This window comes from Macaca nemestrina, chromosome 1 (genome assembly GCF_043159975.1).
Source record: "Macaca nemestrina isolate mMacNem1 chromosome 1, mMacNem.hap1, whole genome shotgun sequence".
Classification (NCBI taxonomy): domain Eukaryota; kingdom Metazoa; phylum Chordata; class Mammalia; order Primates; family Cercopithecidae; genus Macaca; species Macaca nemestrina.
Window position 1 is genome coordinate 124060632 of NC_092125.1, and position 8701 is coordinate 124069332.

Consider the following 8701-nt stretch of genomic DNA (forward strand, 5'->3'; position numbering starts at 1 on the left):
GACTTCAATTGGTCAAGGGAGACTTCTCAGACCTTCAGTCTCCTTCCCCAGTCATCTTTCCAAAGCATACATATCCGTTTAACTTATGTCCCCCTGCTATACTGTAATGTTCATTTGTTTTGTTTGTCATTTTATCCACAGTCCCATAGCTAGTGCTGAACATTTTGCAAGTGCTTCATGAATATTTATTGCATGAATATTTGAATGTGGCTTTGTGGAATTGGAATGTAGAGCTCATGAAGGACAACAGCAGAAGGTAATGGTGAAAGGCTCTTAAATAAAAACAACTGCCGGGCGTGGTGGCTCAACCTGTACTCCCAGCATTTTGGGAGGCCAAGGTGGGTGGATCAACTGAGGTCATTATGCTTCAGGGGACTACAGAAAGCCAGCTTCCTTTGATCTGTGTGTAAATCAGTCCTTGGCAGAGTGCATATAATGTCCATATAAATTACACCCCTCAGTGATAAGATTACATACCTCCTTCATAAAAACCTGTCATCCTGTTTTGTTCTTCAGCTCCTCATCAGGATCTTTTCAACCTGCAGCTCGTTAGGGAAGGAACTAGGCTGTGTTCAGACCTCTTTTGAAGAGAGAATTTTCAAGACTTCTTTTCACTCTTTGATTTGGATCTGGCAAATTGGGGAGGGGATGCTGGGTGGGAAACAGTTATGAAATGCCAAGATATTCTTTGGCTTTAGAAATTCATTTTTCATGTACCCATCTGGAAACATAAAAGAGAGGCATAGTGCTCACTGCAAAAAGAGAACAGATGAAGTAGCTGTGTTATGTGCTGGTATCTTGAGTTTTGCCAAGAAAATCTGGGCCTACATAAAATTTGAGAATTATCTGTGTGATGAGACCAGAAAGCAGTGGCTTAGACAAGAAAAAATTTTTCTGTTCACCAGTATCCTCAAATGGAGACTTCACTTGATCAGATGGTATATGAAAAATGAATCAACTGTTGCTATTTCATAAAACCTTTTTATATTTTCTAAATTACTTAGTGCTAAATACTGTTACTCAGTTTTAAATACCCCAACTAAGGAAAAAGAAACTATTGAAGAAATAATTGTTTGAGGCCAGGCGCAGTGGCTCACGCCTGTAATCCCAGCACTCTGGGAGGCCAAGGCAGGTGGATCACCTGAGGTCGGGAGTTCAAGACCAGTCTGACCAATATGGAGAAACCCTGTCTCTACTAAAAATACAAAATTAGCCGGGGTGGTGGCGCATGCCTGTAATCCCAGCTACTCAGGAGGCTGAGGCAGGAGAATCGCTTGAACCTGGGAGGCGGAGGTTGCGGTGAGTCGAGATCGCGCCATTGCACTCCAGCCTGGGCAAAAAAGAGCGAAACTCTGTCTCAAAAAAAAAAAAGAAATAATTGTTTTTTATATTTGCAGTTGGGGTAGAAGAAATCTAATATATTGATTCATATACTGGTAAATTCATCTAGTATAAGAACTTGTGATGTTAAATTGAAGTTTTGTCATCTTATAAAAGACAACAAACTTATTTTGTGTTTAAGTCTGAGTTGTTACAGCAATTTTTAGTTGATTATTTATTTTTCTTAGCCAACTCTTAATTTTCTTCATATTGCATTATTCTTTAGTTGTCTCTGGAAATTCTACTTACTTTAAGGACATGAGAAATTCAAATGAGAGAAGTTGCTGATATTCATCAGTGTGTTTGAACCGTGCATAGGATCCCCAAATCAAATGAGGGTGTTTCCTGAAGTAGAAGAAAACAGAACTTTGCAACTGATACTGAAGTATTTTGCCATGGAGTTAGTAACTCCTGAGCAGACCATTTTAGATGGCTCAGCATTTGACAGGAAGACTTCTCCATTCCCTCCTTATATCTACAGAAGGATCTGTTGGATGTCTAGAACTTCTCTATTTAAAAAAAAAAGAGTAGGTCTAAAATTAAATTATTATAAGCAAGCATAGGCATGGATCTTCCAGTTGAATTGTCCATTATCGTAAAACTTAATGGTGGACAAGTTAGCTGTGGTTGATTCCTGTGTGGCAGTAAATTGTCTTCTGTCTGCTTACTCCAAATAATAAAAGCTGCTAGGAAGTTTAGATTTTGAAATAGGCAGTTTAATGCTTTGAGGGTTTCTAGAAATACAGAAAGTCATCAAGTAAACACTACATGTCTAATCATCTCAGAGTTGTGGCTGTTATCTCTTCAGGAATTGGTCCACAGGGTAAATTTCAACAATTCATATGTTTTCCATTGTCAATTCTGAAGACCTTTGAGATGAGAGAAAGGAAATCTAGTGGAACAGGAAAGAGAGTTACACCTTGTGGGTGTGAGTTTGGGACCTGTTGGCCAAAGGGAATGTCACTCCCTGGAAACAGGTTCAGCATGTTTGCACTTGTTATTTTGTAGCTTTAATGATTTTTGTTTTCTAATGTCTCTAAGCTTGGTGTTTAGAGCTGCTTCATATTTTAAACTAGTTCCATTCCACAGTACTAGTTCAAACCAGTTCTTACAGCCTCCTGGGTGGGTCATCTTGACCTAAACTCTTTGTGTTGTCACATTTTGAGATGTTTTCATAGCAGAATGTACCAAAAGTGCACAAGGTAAAGGTAATTTACAGCAAGAAACAAATACACATTTGTTTTATTTCTTGACTTTCCCTAAGCAGATAAGCAGAAACTTGTTTAACTCATTACTTTGTTTGATGTGTCTTGCATATTTTTGACTAAAAGTTATAGGAAGTTATTCCTCTGGGGGAATCTTTTACAGGTGGAGGAATGGGGATAGCAGTATAGCCTCAGATTCAAACTGGCATCACCCTAAACCCTGTAGGCCAGGGTGGAATGAAGTCAGCTCCTTTTTATGGTTGAAATACAACTTTTTATTCACCATTGTCTGCACAAATCCTTGAAAATAAATGTTTTTTCCCCTACAATCTTTGTCAATTTATTTGTCATGCTGAATTTATTGAAGTTTGTTCAATACTGCCCTGTGTTCAGTTCATAGCCTACCTTTTTAGTTCACATTAGTGAATACCATCATTCCTGTTATTCCGTTGTGACAGCACTGAATATATTATATAGTTCAGAATCTGGCCGGGCGCGGTGGCTCACACCTGTAATCCCAGCACTTTGGGAGGCCGACGCGGGCAGATCACGAGGTCAGGAGATTGAGACCATCCTGGGTAACACGGTGAAACCTCGTGTCTACTAAAAGTACAAAAAAATGAGCCAGGTGTGGTGATGGGCACCTGTAGTCCCAGTTACTGGGGAGGTTGAGGTAGGAGAATGGCGTGAACCCTGGAGGTTGAGCTTGCAGTGAGCTGAGATTGCGCCACTGCACTCCAGCCTGGGCAACAGAACAAGACTCCGTCTCAAAAAAAAGAAAAAGAAAAGAAAAAAAAGGCCGGGCGCGGTGGCTCAAGCCTGTAATCCCAGCACTTTGGGAGGCCGAGACTGGCGGATCATGAGGTCAGGAGATCGAGACCATCCTGGCGAACATGGTGAAACCCCGTCTCTACTAAAAAATACAAAAAACTAGCCGGGCGAGGTGGCGGGTGCCTGTAGTCCCAGCTACTCAGGAGGCTGAGGCAGGAGAATGGCGTGAACCCGGGAGGCAGAGCTTGTAGTGAGCTGAGATCCGGCCACTGCACTCCAGCTCGGGAGACAGAGCGAGACTCCGTCTCAAAAAAAAAAAAAGAAAAAAAAAGAATCTGGCTTAGCTTTCTCCTTTAGGGCAGCTGAGATAGATATATCTAGAGATATCTATAACTAGATATATATGTATCTATGATATGCTGAGATATATATAACTAAATGTATGTAGTAAGGTTTCATAGATATACGAATAAGATATTCATATATATATGAATTAATAAGTTTTGAGGCGTATTAAATAAGGTAGATAGCACCCCCAATACATTTCACCTACTATTGCTATTAAAATACAAGTATCATCTGCCCTAAACAGTCATAAACATCTTCATTCAAATGAAGTTAACAAGTTAGCCAGCCAGGCACCTAGAAAATCCTGGAGCCAGGCTGGGTGCAGTGGTTCAGGTCTTTCATCCCAGCACTTTGGGAGGCCGAAGCGGGTGGATCACTTGAGGTTAGGAGTTCGAGATCAGTCTGGCCAACATGGTGAAATTTTGTCTCTACTAAAAATACAATAAAAGATTGCACCACTGCACTCCAGCCTAGGTGACAGAGCAAGACTCTGTCTAAAAAAAAAAAAAAAAAAAAAATTCCTTGAGCCAGCGGGATTCTGGCACATACAATGGGTAGTTTCCCCCTTATTTATTTTAAGTGCCTGGTGAGACTGGCACAAGTACACAAGTACAAATTAGAACTTAAGTCATTTTCTACTAATCTCCAAAATTCTTCTGATTTCTACCCCCCAACACCCATTTCATTGAAAAAGGAAAAAGAAGGAATTGAGCCATTAAAATTATGCTTTCTAATGTGAGAGGAGCTAATTCTGCTTATATAATCACTGCTATTTTACACTCTACTCATTCTGGAACTTGGAAGTCAATGTATATTTTAATAGATATGACCATAAATGAAGGTTCAAAAATTTGGATGTCACAGCATTAAGTTCTGGGCAGCCTTAGGGCTCTCTAAGTGGGGACAGGAATATGCCTTCCTATCTTTACCCATTTCATAGATATCCTGACTTCCTAATACTTAGATTTAAATACAGTATTCTTGGCTGTGTGCAGTGTCTTAAGTCTGTAATCCCAGCACTTTGGGAAGCCAAGGCAGGAGGATCGCTTGAGCCCAGGAGTTCAAGACCAGACTGGGCAACATAGTGAGACCTCTGTCTCTACAAAAAAATTTTTTAAAACAGTAGCCAGGTGTGGGCCTGGTGCGGTGGCTCACGCCTGTAATCCCAGCACTTTGGGAGGCTGAGGCTGATGGATCATGAGATCGACAGGAGATCGACACCATCCTGGCTAACACGGTGAAACCTTGTCTCTACTAAAAATACAAAAAATTAGCTGGGCATGGTGGCACGCACCTGTAATCCCAGCTACTCAGGAGGCTGAGACAGGAGAATGGCTTGAGCCTGGGAGGCGGAAATTGCAGTGAGCCCAGATGGCGCCTCTGCACTCCAGCCTGGGCCACAGAGCGAGACTCCATCAAAAAAAAAAAAAAAAAGAAAAAAGAAAATAAAGTAGCCAGGTGTTACCTGTGGTCCCAGCAACTGCAACTTGGGAGGCTGAGGTGGGAGAATCAATTGAGCCCAGGAGGTTGAGGCTGCAGTGAGCCGTGATTGTACCACTGCACTCCAGCATGAGCGACAAACAAATAAGTAAGTAAATACATACATACATACATACTCTATTCCTCACCTTTCCCTTTGGTAAAATGACGTTTGCCTTCTCCCTAGGGAGAAGGGGCCACTGGGGAAGCCAATGCTCCCCATGGTAATAACCAGGGATTGCTGTCTTCTTGGAAAAGAAGTCACTCACCTATAAATATCCAGAAGTTGAATCATTTTTAAAAATTTAAGGGCTGGGCGCGGTGGCTAATGTCTGTAATCCCAGCACTTTGGGAGACCAAGGCGGGTGGATCACCTGAGGTCGGGAGTTCAAGACCAGTCTGACCAACATGGAGAAACCCTATCTCTACTAAAAATACAAAATTAGCTGGGCGTGGTGGCGCATACCTGTAATCCCAGCTACTTGGGAGGCTGAGGCAGGAGAATCGTTTGAACCCGGGAGGCAGAGGTTGCGGTGAACCAAGATTGCGCCATTGCACTCCACTCTAGGCAACAAGAGTGAAACTCCGTCTCAAAAAATAAACAAATAAAACATAAAAACAACAATACTTATGGAATATTTACTACATGCCAGGTACTACCCAAAACACTTTATGGTTATTAATAAATCTAAGCCTCATAATAACCTTATATGGTTAGTAACTATTATTATCCCCCGTCATAGATGAGGAAATGGACGTACCAGCAGGTCAAGTAAGTTGTCTTAAGGTAACATAGCTGATAAATAATACAGCTAGGATTTCAAACTCAACCCATCTGATCTCAGAGTCTGCATATTTAACCATGGAGTACAGGCAGTGTGGTTAAGACTGTATTAGGATTATTGCAGAAATTCTGAAAGCCATTTAAAAAGTGACATTACTTCGCTAAGCCCAAATTAGGGAGAAGCACTGTAGAAGTTTACACCCTGGGATGGAGGGGTGAAAGTGGAGGTAGGGGTGGGACTGCAAAGCTTCTGCCTTGATTTGGAGTCTGACTGCTGCTACCTGCCTGCCCATATCCCATCACTAACACCTCTCAAACCGACCATCCAGCTCCTGCTTTCCTCATTTCTGATAATCCCACCCCTATCATTCCTTCCAAATTACTCTCATACAGCTCCATTTCTTTCTTCTATCAATTACCTCTCTACTGAATCCATTCTTTTGTGAACAAATCTCTTTCGTCATTACCTTTTTCATTAAAAGCTCATTCCATTTTTTTGCTGTAATGAAAGGATTTTCTGAGCAGTTACCTGAATGACTGGGATAAGTTCACAGCTTCAATTCATTCAGTAATCATTCATTCAAAGTCCACATTCCTTGATCCTACTGCCCTCTTGCCCTCTTTTTTCTTTTTCTTTTTTTTGAGATGGAGTCTCGCTCTTGTCGCCAGGCTAGAGTGCAGTGGCGTGATCTGAGCTCACTACAACCTCTGCCTCCCAGGTTCAAGCAATTCTCCTGCCTCAGCCTCCCGAGTAGCTGGGACTACAGGTGTGTGCCACCACGCCCAGCTAATTTTTGCATTTTTAGTAGAGACGGGGTTTCACCATGTCAGCCAGGATGGTCTTGATCTCTTGACCTCTTGATCTGCCCGCCTTGGACTCCCGAAGTGCTGGGATTACAGGAGTGAGCCACCGCTCCCAGTCTTTACTGCCCTCTTAAGGCTACTTTCCTCTCTGCTTTTCTACCTTCAGTATCCTAGTATACACTCATTCTTTAAACTTTTATAATCTGGCTTCCCTCTTCACCAACACCCTCAAACTTTGTTCTCCAGATTATTCCCATACCTCCTAGTTGTCAAATTCAAGGCCTTTTCTTAAATCTTCAATCTTGTAATCTCTGGCACTGAGCACTCCATACCACCTGCTTTTATTTCTTGGGTTGTTTTGTTTTGTTTGAGACAGAGTCTCACTCTTTACCCAGGCCAGAGTGCAGTGGCATGATCTTGGCTCACTGCAACCTCCGACTCTAGGGATCAAGCGATTCTTCTCCCTCAGCCTCCCAAACCACTGGGACTACAAGCACTCGCCACCACACCGGGCTAATTTTTCTTTTTTTTTTTTGTATTTTTAGTAGAGACGTTTTCACCATGTTGGCCAGGCTGGTCTGAAACTCCGGACCTTAAGTGATCAGCCCGCCTCAAACTCCCAACACCTGCTTCTTTTTGAAACTTTTTCTTTTTTGGTTTTCAGTTCTTCTCCTCCCTCTCCTCCTCCCCTTTTCCTACTTTTATCTTTTCCTACCTCTTTGACCATTCCTTCTGTCACTCTGTCTCTTTGATGTACTGTTTCTAAGGCTGTGCCCTTTGCCTCTATTCTCTTAGCCTTTGTTTCTGTGCAATCTCTAGACTATCACTTTGTGATGTCTCCCGTGTCATTTTCTCTAGTACTAACTTTTCTTTCTCTGTGTTTTTTTTTTTTTTTTTTGGTATTTTAGTATAGAGACAGGGTTTCACCATGTTGCCCAGGCTGGGCTCGAACTTCTAAGCTCAGGCAATCTGCCCGCCTTGGCCTCCCAAAGTGCTAGGATTACAGGCGTGAGCCACTGTGCCTGGCGTAGATCTAGTACTAATTTTTCTGTGGATTTCTGAGCCTGTAATTCCTGGCCTGGATTTCCATCACTTTTAGGACATCTCCAGACTCTCAAACACAGACTAAACTCATTTCCTTCCACTTCCAACTTCTTTCCCCTTTTTCTTTCCTATTTATATTAATAGTATTCCATGCTTCTGTCCATAGCTCTCACATTGTCACAAAGTTCTGTAAATTGTCTCTTAAAGTTTGTCTTAAATCAGATCCTTCTTCCTCTTTGCCTTAATTCAGATTATAATAATCTCTCATCCTAGTTTCCCCACTAAAGTGATCTTTTTAAAAACTATAAAGTCATGTGACACATCTATGTCTGTTCTATTCTGTTCTGTTCCCAAGAACTCTGTAGTTTGAATTTCAGTCTCTGAAGAAAACATTTAAGGCCTTTCACACGCATATCCAGCCTCATTTCCTGCATCCCCACCTAACAAACTTGGCCCTGGCAACCTACATAGAACATCTTGTAGAAGCACACCATGACTTTTCACTCTGTGTTTTCCTTCTGCTCTGCTTATCACACTGCAATTTTTCCCCCAACTTTGTATTTTGGATCTCAGGTTCACAGGACTGAATTATTCACATGCTGCAGTTCATGGCATACTATTACAATTGGCCCTTCCAAAGTCCTTCACTTGTTATTGATCAATGTATTCCTTTTATCCTTATTCCCATTTCTCCTAGACTGTAACTTACTCATGTGTTTAATGTCTATGCTTTTTTATATTTTCCTGTAAAATAAGTAGTACTTTTGATTTCTATAAATGATATTATGTTATAAATTTTATTTCTTACTTTTTTAACTTAGAACTGCTTTCGAGTTCTCTCTTGTTGCTACATCTATTGCTTCTGATTGCTGCATTGTACTCTATG